We start from the raw sequence: 14,327 nt of genomic DNA on the forward strand, positions 1-14,327 counted from the left end.
TGCATGGGGGTGGTAAAATTGGTCAGTGATTGACCATTCAAAGTTGTATGTGCGTTGAGATACAAAAGTGACATGAAGGTCTAATTGATTGATTGATAAGAGATTACTGTTCACGGTATATATGTTAGCTTCTTTTATAAGTACTGGATGTGCTATGATAGTTCATTACAACACTGGCAGTTATAAAATAACACAAATGTGTTCATTCCCATCAAAAACTGGCTATGAGATATCTCTAACCGTAACACTCTCATGGAGGATTGACCATGAGAGTGTTGCTATATTCTCATGGAAGACTGACCATGAAATGCTGCTAGTCACAACACTAGTGGTTATTTTAGTAAACCTGTTTTTTCATTCTCCTGACCATGAGAATGTTGCTATTTCCAACACTAGTCAAAATATGAGATATTGTGCAAAGTTCTCACATAAGCACGTGTTCTGTGACACCTCTAAAGCACGTTGTGATCACGCAGTCATGTGTCTTGTCTGCACACGCATACTGATACAAGCACATGGTGATCACGCACCCTTATCTGCACAGGTGCATGGATGAAACATGTTTTGCGCAGACATCGAATTCTGTCTATATAAAGGAGGGAAAATGCTTTTGAATTGGGAGCTTTCGAAGGACAAGCAGACATGCCGTCTGTTGGTGTAGCCAAGTATTTCCCCTCCGAGGTCGCTGAGGTCCCCCGATCTTCTCTGGGTGATGCTGCAATACTTTGTAAGAAATAATATTGATGTTCACTAATTACTCAAATACAATGTAACTATGATTCTGCAAGCCTAGATAATTATTATACCAGGATTGTAGCTCAATAAATATTACTATTGAACCTTTCCTCATCTTTTGCTGCAATTCATTATACCCACTACGGTGGTGAGCAAAGTTAGAGGGTTTAAAAACCCTTCCTGTGAGGCAAAACATAAATTGGCGCCGCAAGCAGTCCTTTCTTTTAAAAATCACGTTGAACCTCTTGAATTGACTTGATATTTCACTTGGGGGTTCTCCTGTGCACCGGGAGCTCAAAATTTAAGAAAAGTCAGAAAAGGGTTCAAATGTGAATATCTTTGTAATAGTTATAGTAATGGCAAAAATTCCAACAGGGATGTAATGGTTAGTCTTCTAAGTCTTATTTGCACCTGTTGGCATTTTGCCAAAAGTTTCAAAGTTGAATATCTTGAGAACTGACTGTGGTATTTCAATATTGTTTAGTTAATAGTTTGCAGTTTGCCAAGGGGCACCTCTGGGTAAAACCCTGCCCACTTGGCAGATTGCCAACATTTAAAAAAAATTGATAGGTAGATTCAGGCTCTGTCCCGGGGTAGGCTGAGCGTGTCCATTGGTGTGGGCACTTGTTTATTGGCCCGGGAACCCTGGTCTACAGTTTACTATGGTCTATAGCCTTGTGAGCTACACCTCATGAGATTTGCCTGAGGTGATAGAAGAGTGTTGATATTTATAACTGAGTAGTAGTACATCTTGTGATATCACAGTCTGTGTCTCAATTTCAAAATTAAGTGTTTTAAGATGTTTAAAAGAAAGGATAAAAAAAACAAAAAAAACAAAGAAGAAGTAGAGGTTCCCGGCTGGAACGAGAGCCCCTACAATATTTTGGCAGAAGCAAATGTGTGCTGTGGGCTTGCACAGTCATGGGATAGTAAATTAGGAGATGCTGAACCTCTAGATGTAGTGAAGACTCAAGGGGGGGGGGGGGGGCCGTTAAGTCAGGTGATGCAATTGCCTTAAGGCAGAACCCCTTAATGTTGTTAATGTACTTAAAAGGGTCCCGGTTAAAGCGGGTGATGATGCTGTTCCCTCTAGATGTAGATAACACTCTATAGGGGATCCCTGTTAAAGCGGGTGATGTTATTGTTTCCTCTAGATGTAGATAAGACTCTAGGGGGGATCCTTGTTAAAGCGGGTGATGTTGTTGTTTCCTCTAGATGTAGATAAGACTCTAGGGGGGATCTCTGTTAAAGCGGGTGATGTTATTGTTTCCTCTAGATGTAGATAAGGCTCTAGGGGGATCCCTGTTAAAGCGGGTGATGTTATTGTTTCCTCTAGATGTAGATAAGACTCTAGGGGGGATCCTTGTTAAAGCGGGTGATGTTGTTGTTTCCTCTAGATGTAGATAAGACTCTAGGGGGGATCTCTGTTAAAGCGGGTGATGTTATTGTTTCCTCTAGATGTAGATAAGGCTCTAGGGGGATCCCTGTTAAAGCGGGTGATGTTGTTCTCTCTAGATGTAGATAAGGCTCAAGAGGGGATCCCTGTTAAAGCGGGTGATGTAGTTGTTCTCACTAGATGTATATAAGACTCTAGAGGGGGTCCATGCTAACCCTCCTGGCGGTAAGCCCGAGCTGAGCTCGGGGTAAGCCGCCGGGAGGCACCGCTCAGGCCCCGCTGGGCCGATTTGCATAATTTTTTTTTTGCTGCACGCAGCTAGCACTTTGCTAGCTGCGTGCAGTGTCTGATCGCCGCCGCTACCCGCCGATCCGCCGCTACCCGTCGCGCCGCAGCCGCCCCCCCCCCCCAGACCCCGTGCGCTGCCTGGCCAATCAGTGCCAGGCAGCGCCGTGGGGTGGATCGGAGTCCCCTTTGACGTCACGACGTCGATGACGTCGGTGACGTCATCCCGCCCCGTCGCCATGGCGACGGGGGAAGCCCTTCAAGAGATCCCGTTCTTTGAACGGGATCTCTTGATCTCCGATCGCCGGCGGCTATCATGTAGCGAGACCTCGTCTCGCTACACGAAAATTTTTTTTTTTTTTTTTAAAAACGTATTTGCTGCCCCCTGGCGGATTTTGTCAAACCGCCAGGAGGGTTAAAGAGAATCTGAGGTGTGTTTAAAAAATGTTATCTGCATACAGAGGCTGAATCTGCCTATACAGCCCAGCCTCTGTTGTTATCCCAAACCCCACTAAGGTTCCCCTGCACTCTGCAATCCCTCATAAATCACAGCCGTGCAGTGAGGCTGTGTTTACATCTGTAGTGTCAGTCTCAGCTGCTCCCCCGCCTCCTGCATAGCTCCGGTCCCTGCCCCCGTCCCTTCCCTCCAATCAGCAGGGAGGGAAGGGATGCAGGCGGGGACTGGAGCTCTGCAGGAGGCGGGGAGAGCAGCAGACTGACACTATAGAGATAAACACAGCCAGCTCTGACAAGCTGTTTGTCAGCAGCATGGCTGTGATTTATGAGGGATTGCAGAGTGCAGGGGGACCTTAGGGGGGTTTGGCATAGCAACAGAGGCTGGGCTGTATAGGCAGATCCAGCCTTTGTATGCAGATAATATTCTTCAAACCCACCTCGGCATGCGCAGTAGAGCCCGGAGGACGTCCGATAACATCAGAGCGCCGGCGTGGGACGCAGAAGTTCCGGGCCTTGGAGCGCAGAAGAGCCCGACCTGGCAGCCGGCCTGGCCAGGTCGGGTCGGCCACCGGAGACCACTGGGAGCCTGCGTAGCGGCGGCGAGGGCACCTCCTGCCTGCCACGGGCTGGAGGAAGCCCCAGGTAAGTGGAAATTGATTTTTATTTTTTACCCACCCTCCCTGAACCTTTCCTTTAAAGTGACCGTACCAGACTGCACTGGCAGAGTTGAAATGGTAATATAATCTGGACAAGACAGGTGGGTTAACTTTGTTGTTTCTAGTGAATGATTTATATGGTGAATCCGTTACAGTGAGTTCTCATTAATTGTGTATTCATATGTCTGGTTTTGTTTAACTGAATGCATAGAGGAATGTTTGAAAAACACATTTGTGCACGAGTGGTGAGGGCTCCTATGGAATGTGTGCGAGCCAGTGAGTGTTTGAGATGCTGCTCTCCTCAGTTGGGGGCGCTTGGCAAGCATTCATTTTTCATTCAGGGGTACATGCTGTAAAAAAACATTGTCCTTTACCTCTTACTTAATGGGATATGCATCTTATTTGATGAAATAAAAGGTTAAAGAGAATCTGTATTGTTAAAATCGCACAAAAGTAAACATACCAGTGCGTTAGGGGACATCTCCTATTACCCTCTGTCACAATTTCGCCGCTCCCCGCCGCATTAAAAGTGGTTAAAAACAGTTTTAAAAAGTTTGTTTATAAACAAACAAAATGGCCACCAAAACAGGAAGTAGGTTGATGTACAGTATGTCCACACATAGAAAATACATCCATACACAAGCAGGCTGTATACAGCATTCCCTTTGAATCTCAAGAGATCATTTGTGTGTTTCTTTCCCCCTGCATCTCTCATGCACTGAAGTTTCAGGCTGCTCGTTTCTTCCTGCAAACAGCTTTGCCTGTGTCTGTAATTCTTCAGTATGTGAAAGCCCAGCCAGCTCAGAGGACGATTTATCCAGCTTGTAAAAGATAAGAGAGAAGAAAGAAGCTGCTCTAATCCTAAATAACACACAGGCAGTGTGCATAAAGGGGCCTGGAAGGGGAGTTCATAGCAGAACCACAACACTGAAGAACTTGGCAGCCTTCCAGACACAGGCTGACAAGTCTGACAAGAGAGAGATAAGTTGATTTATTACAGAGATGGTGATAGTAGAACGTGCTGCAGTAAGCCAGAACACATTAGAATAGCTTTTGGAACTTGTAGGATGATAAAAAACAGGATGCAATTTTTGTTACGGAGTCTCTTTAAAGAGGTGACATATAGTAACACAACTTTCTTGTGTGTGTCTCTTGTTTGATGCAGCACTGTGAGTGTACTTTTTATTTAAGCTTGTTACTGAAGTCAGTGTTGAAATAAAATGAATGATGATTGGGCAATTATAGACCTGCAAAGAATATGGCTTATTATTTTGGGTTTTGCTAGAATTTCAAAACCCCTGCAAATGCTCACATTTTGGTTACAGGGTTAAATGTGATTATTCTGTTGATGTCAGGGTGATATCTGTGCCAGCAACGTTTCCCCTGGTTCCCTTGTTTTCTAGCTATAATTGTGCAGGAGTGAAATTGTTTACCTGTTGAGCTAAAAGCTAGATTAGATGAGACTGTGTGAAAGAAATAAAATTGTATGTGAAGTGGCAATTTAGCATGAAAATATTGCATAGTTAGACTGAGAAACACAATCTCTTTATATAATATGCCTGTGTCACTGCGTCTGTTATGTCCCTGTGTCAGAGTGTTGTCTTTTGTTTCGTTTTTTGCACTGCACATGTGCAGGGTGGGATGCAGAGACACTGAGTAGAGCTGAGGGAGGACAGGGCCAGAGGCGCCAGGCGTGTGCGCGGCGGCGTATGAGGGCATGCGCACGGCGGGTGCACGCATGCGCAGTGAAAGGCCTAGCTTGTTTTTTTAAACGGGCTAAAGTCACTTATCACTAAATGAGATTTGTGTGTCTGGCAGAGAAATGTCTGGTTTCTGTAGGGTTGAATGTTGTACTGACTAGCTGAACGACATAAATGGCAGAATGTGTTGATGATGAAGTGTGAATTGAGTTGTTTCAAATGAATTGTATGAAGTTTGGTTTGAGACCTTACTGATATAGATTGTATTATATGTTCGATAATTTTTCTGTTAAAGATGCTAGAATGTATGTATATACTAGTTTAGAATGATACAATGATACAAACAAACTGTGAAGATAACAGATATATACCAGAATCTAGCTGGTGGGGTGGTAAAAGCTAGGATGGATTACAATTTTTAGGGGAGGACACTGTGTATACACAGGTCAAAGAGTCGTATAGCCCAGATTCTCCTGAGGGCCCTTTTACACTTAATGCGTTGGTATGCATTAGTACGCATACAGTTTTATTTTTTTTGGGGGGGGGTTTGCCCCCAATGGCAATACATTGTGAAAAGGCTTTAATTTTCTCAGTGTATAGTGTGAAACAGGCCATAAGGGGACACGGATGCCGGATTGAACATTAGTTGTTATTTCAGTTACAGCTGACAGCAGCTCATTAAAGGGCTCAGTGTAAAGGGACCCTACTTCCTTTATTTGTAGAGAGGGAAGCTCTTCAGTAAGGGGTGATGAATATTCTGGTTCCACTAATGTGGTAAATGTTGGAGACAAAATTTGGGTTCAAGGACCGACTGGTCCTCCAGATAAAGCTGAGGTAGTTGCTGTAGGGAAGAAAAACTTTATTGATAATTTGTTTGGAAAAGAGCAGTGGGAGCACGTCCCGCAAGAAAAATGTTACTTTCAAGAATGATTTATACTTTGGGGCATACACCGCATTGTCTTTTATAGATTATTTAGTAATAAATGAATTTATACTTTTGCAATTACGGGTTTTTGCTCTTTTTTTCATTAGTGTTATAGTGTGCCTAGCACACAATTGTATGTGAATTTTTGAATGATTTATACTTGTTTGTACTTTTAGATCAATGTCATCCATGTCATATGCTCGGTCTCCTTGCTATCGTGTTGTCGGTCACTTCGGGGGTTGGAGCCTGAACTCCGGGTACTAAGTTAGAGCCTATAAATTCAACTGCTTCCCAAAGGATGATGATAAACCGCACAAAGACCAGTCCAATCGGGAGTGCTGAGCTAGAGGCTGCTGTACAGTTGCTAATTTAATTCTTCCTGGAACTGTGTGGCAGGTGCCTAAACCTGCTAAAAGGCCACATTACCCATGTTTACTTCAATTGGGTGATGAGAGACTTCCTTCCACCTGTGAAAAGGTGGGACAACATGCCCAAAAGACTGTTCTACATACACAGATAACTTTGACTCCTTCAAAGACTTGTCCAGAGGGCCGATTCAAACTAGCTTGGTACGACACCTTGCTTGGTGGCTACGATTCTCTTACTGGAACTCTTAATGGTTTTGATATAGAGACTCTTGCTAATAGATTACATAATGCTGGAAGTAAAATCAATGATGCTTTGACTTTGCAGGCTAAATGGATGCCAACTATATATCATCCTGCTAAAATATCTGCATATGTAACAAACACAGAACATTTATATCGCGTTTTTCTCCTGGCGGACTCAAAGCGCCAGAGCTGCAGCCATTAGGACATGCTCTATAGGCAGTAGCAGTGTTAGGGAGACTTGCCCAAGATCTCCTACTGAATAGGTGCAGGCTTACTGCACCTGAGCTGAGATTCGAACACAGGTCTCCTGTGTCAGAGGCAGAGCCCTTAACCATTACACTATCCAGCCATCATGACTAACTCTTTGATTAATGCTTCATTATATTTTACTAATAAAGTTGAAACTTTCATTTTGCAAGGGGATATGGAGACCTCAGTTACCAAATTCTGGTCACCAATTTATGCCTGAGGTGCCTAATTGGGACCTCAATCTCACGCGTTTACAAGACGCTATATTGTTTTATTAAACGAGATTCTTGCACAACATGTCATTGCTACCAAATAGTTTCAGGAGAATTAGTGAAAGTTGGATCTGCAATTACAGATGCAACCTCTCACCATTGGTGGGATATTTTTATGGCTTATTCTCCAAGTGCTACCAAAGTGTTGAACTTCTTAATTCATCCAATCTTAATTCTGTGTATCTGTATGATACTTTTGATTCCTTTGGAATTGTTGTGTCGCTTCGACTGTGTCGTCGGTCTCGGGTTAGGTTTGCAACATATGGTTCGTGAACACTAATTGAGGGCCGATTGAGATACAAAAGTGACATGAATGATTGATTGATTGATTGATTGATTGATAAGAGATTACTGTTCACGGTATATATGTTAGCTTCTTTTTAAGTACTGGATGTTCATTACAACACTGCCAGTTATAAAATAACACAAATGTGTTCATTCTCATCAAAAACTGGCTATGAGATATTTCTAACCGTAACACTCTCATGGAGGATTGACCATGACAATGTTGCTATATTCTCATGGTAGACTGACCATGAAATGCTGCTAGTCACAACACACTAGTGGTTATTTTAGTAAACATGTTTTTTCATTCTCATGGTGTAACGATCGGTGAAGCACAGAGAGGTCTGATTACCGGTGATCTGCAGTATCACGGGGAATACAGACGTATACCAGATTATAAGTGATCTGCAGTATCACCGATAATCCAATATACTAGCTAACCTCTGTTCACCTGAGTAGAGTGTAGTGTTTTGGTGTAACAGTAACAAGCCTCAGCGCAGTCGGAAGTACTGCGCTGATTCCTTCCGCAGATCTGGACTCTCCAAGACGGGAGAGTCAGACTGATAGTAGGAAGGTTAGTCTGAAAGTGACACTCAGGAGGAGATGCCACTGACAGGACGGGGAACCGCCTCCAATAGTGAGGTCGGTTCTCGAGGTCGGACAAGCCAGGTCGATACACACGGACAGATAAGGTACAAGATCAGGAGGCAAAAGCAGAGTCGAAGTACAGGCAAGGTTTGGCAACAGGGTATCAGATATATCAAGGTACAAAATCAGGAGACAGAAGCAGGGTCTAGGACGAGCCGGGGTTCGGCAACAGAGTATCAGAAGTATCGAGGTACAAGATCAGAGTTCAGGAGGATAGTCGAGACAGGCAAAGGGTCATAACAGATAATCACAATCAAACTAGTACTTTAGCTATCAACAGAATCTAGCTAAGTGTAGGATTACAGCTCCAGCTGGTCCCGGAACACTTGCGGATCTGACTACGGATCTGAGTGCTCCCACGTATGTGATCGCACGCCAGACAAGGAACAAGTGAACAGCCAGCAGTATATATACTCAAGGACCTTTCCAGGACCTCCCTAATTGCTGGACCAATGAAAGTTGTGGAAAATGTCAGCTGACCAGCCAGGTCAGCTGACTACTTCTGGCTGTTATATAAGCTCTGTCTCTGTGCGCGCGCACGCCACTCTGAATCCTGGTGGACTATCAGTCCCAGCCACACCAGAACTGTCTTGCAATGTATCTTGAGCACCTCGTGTGGGGGCCGCTTCCAATGCGGATTCCGCCGTTTTCAATGCGGATTCCGCCGTTCCCAATGCGGATTCCGCCGCTCTGCCTAAGCGGCATGCGGCGGTTTTTTTTTTCTCACCTTGAGAGATGGCGGCTTTTCCGCGTTTCCTTACACATGGGCACCTGACCATGAGAATGTTGCTATTTCCAACACTAGTCAAAATATGAGATATTGTGCAAAGTTCTCACATAAGCACGTGTTCTGTGACACCTCTAAAGCCCGTTGTGATCCCGCAGTCATGTGTCTTGTCTGCACACGCGTACTGATACAAGCACATGGTGATCACGCACCCTTATCTGCACAGGTGCATGGATGAAACATGTTCTGCGCCTGCACAGACATTGAATTCTGTCTATATAAAGGAGGGAAAATGCTATCGAGTTGGGGGCTTTCGAAGGACAAGCAGACATGCCGTCTGTTGGTGTAGCCAAGTATTTCCCCTCCGAGGTCCCTGAGGTCCCCCGATCTTCTCTGGGTGATGCTGCAATACTTCGTAAGAAATAATATTGATGTTCACTAATTACTCAAATACAATGCAACTATGATTCTGCAAGCCTAGATAATTATTATAACAGGATTGTAGCTCAATAAATATTACTATTGAACCTTTCCTCATGTTTTGCTGCAATTCATTTTACACACTACGGTGGTGAGCGAAGTTAGAAGGTTTAAAAACCCTTCCCGTGAGGTAAAACACGCGTATACATCTTTGATCTATGCCTATACTGATTGTCAATTATCTAAATAAAGGACATGGTGCTCCATCCAATATTTTGATGGGCAGGCCCGTTATCTGTAGCTTACACCGCTGCTAAGTTCATGTAAATTTGGCCCCACCCATGGCCACGCCCACTCACTGTATGGCCATGCCCATTTTTTGCTTACACCCCTCACCTTGTGCCCACAGGTGCCCCCGATCTCCAAGGACCCTAGGAACGCCCCTGCTCGCAAACCAGGGTTACCTCCTAGGGGCAACCACTGTATAGGCAGGTGAGGAGATTAGAACTGTCCCACTCAGGATTAAGAAGTCACTCTCTGAAGAAAAGGAAAAGGGGGTATAGCCCTCCACCAGGGGTCGATACAAGTATTTGGGGTTGATACAAGTATCGGCGCCGAATGCATCCCTGACCTAATACTTTTGTATGCTTCTGTTCTATTGCCTGAAGAAGCCGGACTATACCTGTGAAACGCGTTGCAAACACTTTGTGGAGTATATTAATAAATTTATACCTGTTGAAATTGACAGTTTTACCTTTTGGTGCCTCTCTTTACATTGCAAATTCCATTTCAAAAGACAAACAGCGTGGTTTTCAGTCCATGTTCTTTTTAAGTATTTTGTTTTAAAACTTTATGTATCAAATCTTGTATGGAAGTTTCTGCCGTGTTGCTTAGTTGGCATGATTTCCTAGCAAGAAAGGCCTCCGTTGTTTGCAGGCGTGTTTGTTATAATACTGACACAAGCAGGGTAGAACATATTTCATATAAGCTCTTTTCACACTGTATCCATTGCGTTCAGTCGCAAGCAACAACATAAACGTATTGCAACATAAATTATATTTCTATGATACGCCGGCTTCAAGGGTGCCATCCAATGGTTTCCGTCAGAATAACATGCAGCATGTTGTAAATGAACCGAACAATGTGCGCGTTTACAGTAACAGCAAACCATACTTCAATGTACTAAATGCTTCACAGTATGTATCAAATCGTACACCTAATGCGTAAGGAATTTATTTTATCGCAAACCAATGTGCATAGTGTGAAAGCAGCCTTATTTGGTTGTGAGTGGAATGAAAGTCATGTGTATTTATAAAGTAGACATATTGAAACCTTCCTCCCCCCCCCCCCCTTCCCCTTTGACAACCAACAGAGGACCTTAATAACGTCTCCTCCAATCCTCACCCTAAGGCTAAGTCTACAGGGGGGCATTTCAGTTTGATGTAACCAGAGGCATTTTAGCACAGACAATCACACTGTAAATGTTGGTGTTTATGACTTTCCGAATGCATCTGTTGCACGCAGTGCTTTACTGCATAACACACATTAACAGTGGCATTAACAGTGAAGCATACTTTTCATTGTGTGTATGCAATGCAACTTTTGCCCTCCATTGTGTTACATTCCTGATTTTGCAGGGAACACTCTGTTCGCAGAGCTCCCACTGTGAACCTAGCCTACAAAGCTGCAGACCTAGAGGCTGAAAGAGCCTTATTAATTTATTTACCTACCTACCTCTTGCTGCTCTCACTGTTCAGGCTGTGCTGCCTGCTGCTGGGATTGATGATGTCTTTCAGCACTAGTGGCTGCTGGACTGAACCGTGATACTCAGGGAGGGATCACACTTGCATCTGCGGGAATCACAGGCGATTTTTTTTTTACAGTAGCCATTGTTTTCAATGAGTAAATGCATGGGTTTTGCAGAAAAGTAGAGCAGGTTGTATTTTTTAATGCTATGCAGAATCGCAGATGCATCCTAAAAATGCAGTGGCTCCATAGACAAACATACCATGCATTTTTTTTGCATGCATTTTTTTTAACAGGCATCAGAGACCTACTGGTCAGAAGAGCTGGCATGTTGTTTTTGACCCCTCAATGTACACAGGGTGGCTGCTGCTACTTAAGGGGGCAGCTGAGCATAGAGGAGGAGTGGCTTCAAATGAAGGAAGAGTCTATTCATAGAAAACTTAGGCTGCAAATTGACACAACACATGGAAGAAGGAAACGGCTGTGCATAAAAAAGGACTGCTCCACATGGATGTTACACATGGAAGAGGGGGCAGCACATAAAATGGGAGCCCGGGGGGGGGGGGGGGGGGAGGGGAGGCTCTTGCATGTAGAAGGGGAGCCACAAGAAAGCTGGCCTAGGTGCGGTTACAGTAGAAACCCAGCCTTTAATGTAGAAAATCATGGCAGCTCTTCTGACCACTAGATCACTGATGCCTGTGGGACAGTAATGGAAAATTAGGTACGGTGAGCTTCTGTAAGAGTGTAAGAGGGGCTGGAGGGGGCAATATTCTATAGGTTTACTGTATAAGAATTGTCAAGTCATTTTTCAGTGTTAGTTCTCTAGATGCACCCAATTACCACTTCTGTTTAGAACTCAATTCAGTCTCAGTGTCACGATTCTTCCTGTGGCATTTCCTGTTGGTTGCAGTGGAACTGCAACCAGGCAGTTCTGATGTCTTTGCATGCATTCAGTTGCATAGCTTTGTTTGCATAAATATCATGGTCACTGGCAATCACCCTGCAGTTCGGAGCAACTCGTGATGTTGTCATGAATCCACCTGTGGCCTGTTGCAGCTGAACCGCGGCCGGACACTGCTGGGTTCCCTGCATGCATGTTGCTGTATAATGTTGTATGCATTTTTAATGAGTCTTGTCCATTTGCAATCAGCCTGCAGTCTGCAATCAGAGTGACTCCAGATTGAGTGATTACCATTCAGCTGTGTGGGAATTTGCATACCTGTTCTCATTGGATGATGCTCATGTAAAGGTCTGTCCCACCCTGCAGCAAATGCTGACAGTTCGCTTCAGCTTGGCTAGTGTTAGACTGTGATTATTACTTCTCTGTGCATTTCCTAGTTACCTGACCCGGCCTGTTCTCTGAATATAATGATCCCTGTTGTCCTGACCCTTGGCCTGTTACTATGTCTGCTCGCAGCCTGCCCTGACCTGTTAGCTTGATTTACGGAATACGATCATTCTTCACGTGTGTTATATTTCAGTTTGTATTCACTGTTTGCAGTCTCCACATTGCAGTGTTATCTGTTCTCCAAACCACTGTTGGATAACCTGAAGCGCAACCTGGTGGGCACTAGGCCATCGGTCCTTGCGGCCGTTCTGGCGAAGACCCATGGTCACTTAAGCTCTGCGCTTTGGGAAGTCCTTATATCAGTGGTGAGGTCACCAGAATACCTTGTGATCATAACACTCAAGAGGGACTTTTTTCCAGTGAAAATTTTCTTAAAACCATATACAGTGCAGGTAACAGATAAACTCAGTAGTTCAAGATTTGTCTGTATAGGAGCCGCATAACACTGAAAAAAAAGAGCTTTCCTGTACCTGAGATAATCCAGAGTTTTTAAGGAGAAACTTCAACCAAGCAATACAAAATAAGGGCATGGGTTTATCCTCTCTGCGACCGCCTAACACAGATTGGCGGGTGAAGAGTGGCTCCGTTGTTCCTCAGCAACGCCATATGGTGTCCTCTCGCGAGAAGCAACATTAGATGGGAGCTCACACAAGTGCAGGCTCCCATCTGTACACACAGCGGGACACAATGATTAGCCTGCCAGTGACTGATCAGCGCTGGCAGGCGGGTACATTTATTTATATATAAAATAATATTTATATAGACCTGTCGCAGGGCTATACAAAGGAAAGCCTTGTCACTTAACTGTCCCGCAGAGGGGCTCAGAATCTAATCCCTGCCATAGACATATGTCTATGTATGTGTAGTGTAGTGTATGTAACTAGAGATGGCCCGAATGGTTCGCCGGCGAACGGGAACCGGCGAACTTCCGGGGTTCGCGATCGCGGAGAACCGCAAACTTTTCCGGAAGTTCGATTCGCCCCCATAGTGCATCATTAGGGTCAACTTTGACCCTCTACATCACAGTCAGCAGGCACATTGTGCTCTATTCTCAATGACTTCCCGCATGCGGTAAAGTCAGTGCGGGAAATTCGCAACCAAAACATCGCCATGTTGAGATTCACAACATTTTACACATGCGGTAAAAGTGCGGTAAATGCGGTAGTATTGCGGAAAAAGTTCAGCAACAGTCGGTATTTTCTGCCAAAAAATCCACATTCACAAAACATTTCAGACGCATTATTTCAGCATTAATTACCGATTTTTTTATCACCTACAAGTAGTAGGTGATATATTTCGCATCCCATTGATTTTAATAACGTCTGGATACTTAAGTGTTGTGCTTGCTGGTCTTTGAAGTTTTTTTTAAATTATTTTTCATGCGACCTTTTTACCGCATGTTTACCGCACGTCTAATGGCTGTTTCCGCACTCTTTTTACCACATGCGGAAAACATGTGGAAAATTTTACTGTATGCAGAAAAAATGCGGAGATTACCGCTGGTGGTAATTTTGCGGTAAAAAAATCTGTTATCGCATGCCTCTTTGTGAATAGTGCCCAATGTAGCCAATCAGGCTACACTCCCTCCTGGAGCCCCCCCCCTTATAAAAGGCAGGCAGCGTCAGGCATTGGACTCACTCGTGTGCCTGCAGTAATTAGAGAAGGGAGAGCTGCTGCAGAGAGAGCTATATGGAAAGCTTAGTTAGGCTCTTGTAGGCTTGTTAGCTTGCTCCTTGCTGATTCTTATAGCTAAAAAAGCACCGCTGAACAGCTCTTTTGAGAGCTAATCTTGTTTTTGTGATATATATATATTTTTTTTTGTGTGTGTGTCCCACAGACACTTGTGTTGCATAGACAGCCTTGGTAAT

General features: G+C 44.2%; 1 long non-coding RNA gene across 1 annotated transcript; it reads left to right on the plus strand.

Annotated features, from left to right (window-relative positions):
• Positions 1-636: 636 nt before the first annotated feature.
• On the plus strand, positions 637-9,477 carry LOC137533960 (uncharacterized). Its single transcript, XR_011024261.1, has 2 exons — positions 637-727; positions 6,330-9,477. It is a non-coding gene; the product is annotated as an uncharacterized lncRNA (long non-coding RNA).
• Positions 9,478-14,327: the final 4,850 nt, after the last annotated feature.

This window comes from Hyperolius riggenbachi, chromosome 10 (genome assembly GCF_040937935.1).
Source record: "Hyperolius riggenbachi isolate aHypRig1 chromosome 10, aHypRig1.pri, whole genome shotgun sequence".
Taxonomy (NCBI): domain Eukaryota; kingdom Metazoa; phylum Chordata; class Amphibia; order Anura; family Hyperoliidae; genus Hyperolius; species Hyperolius riggenbachi.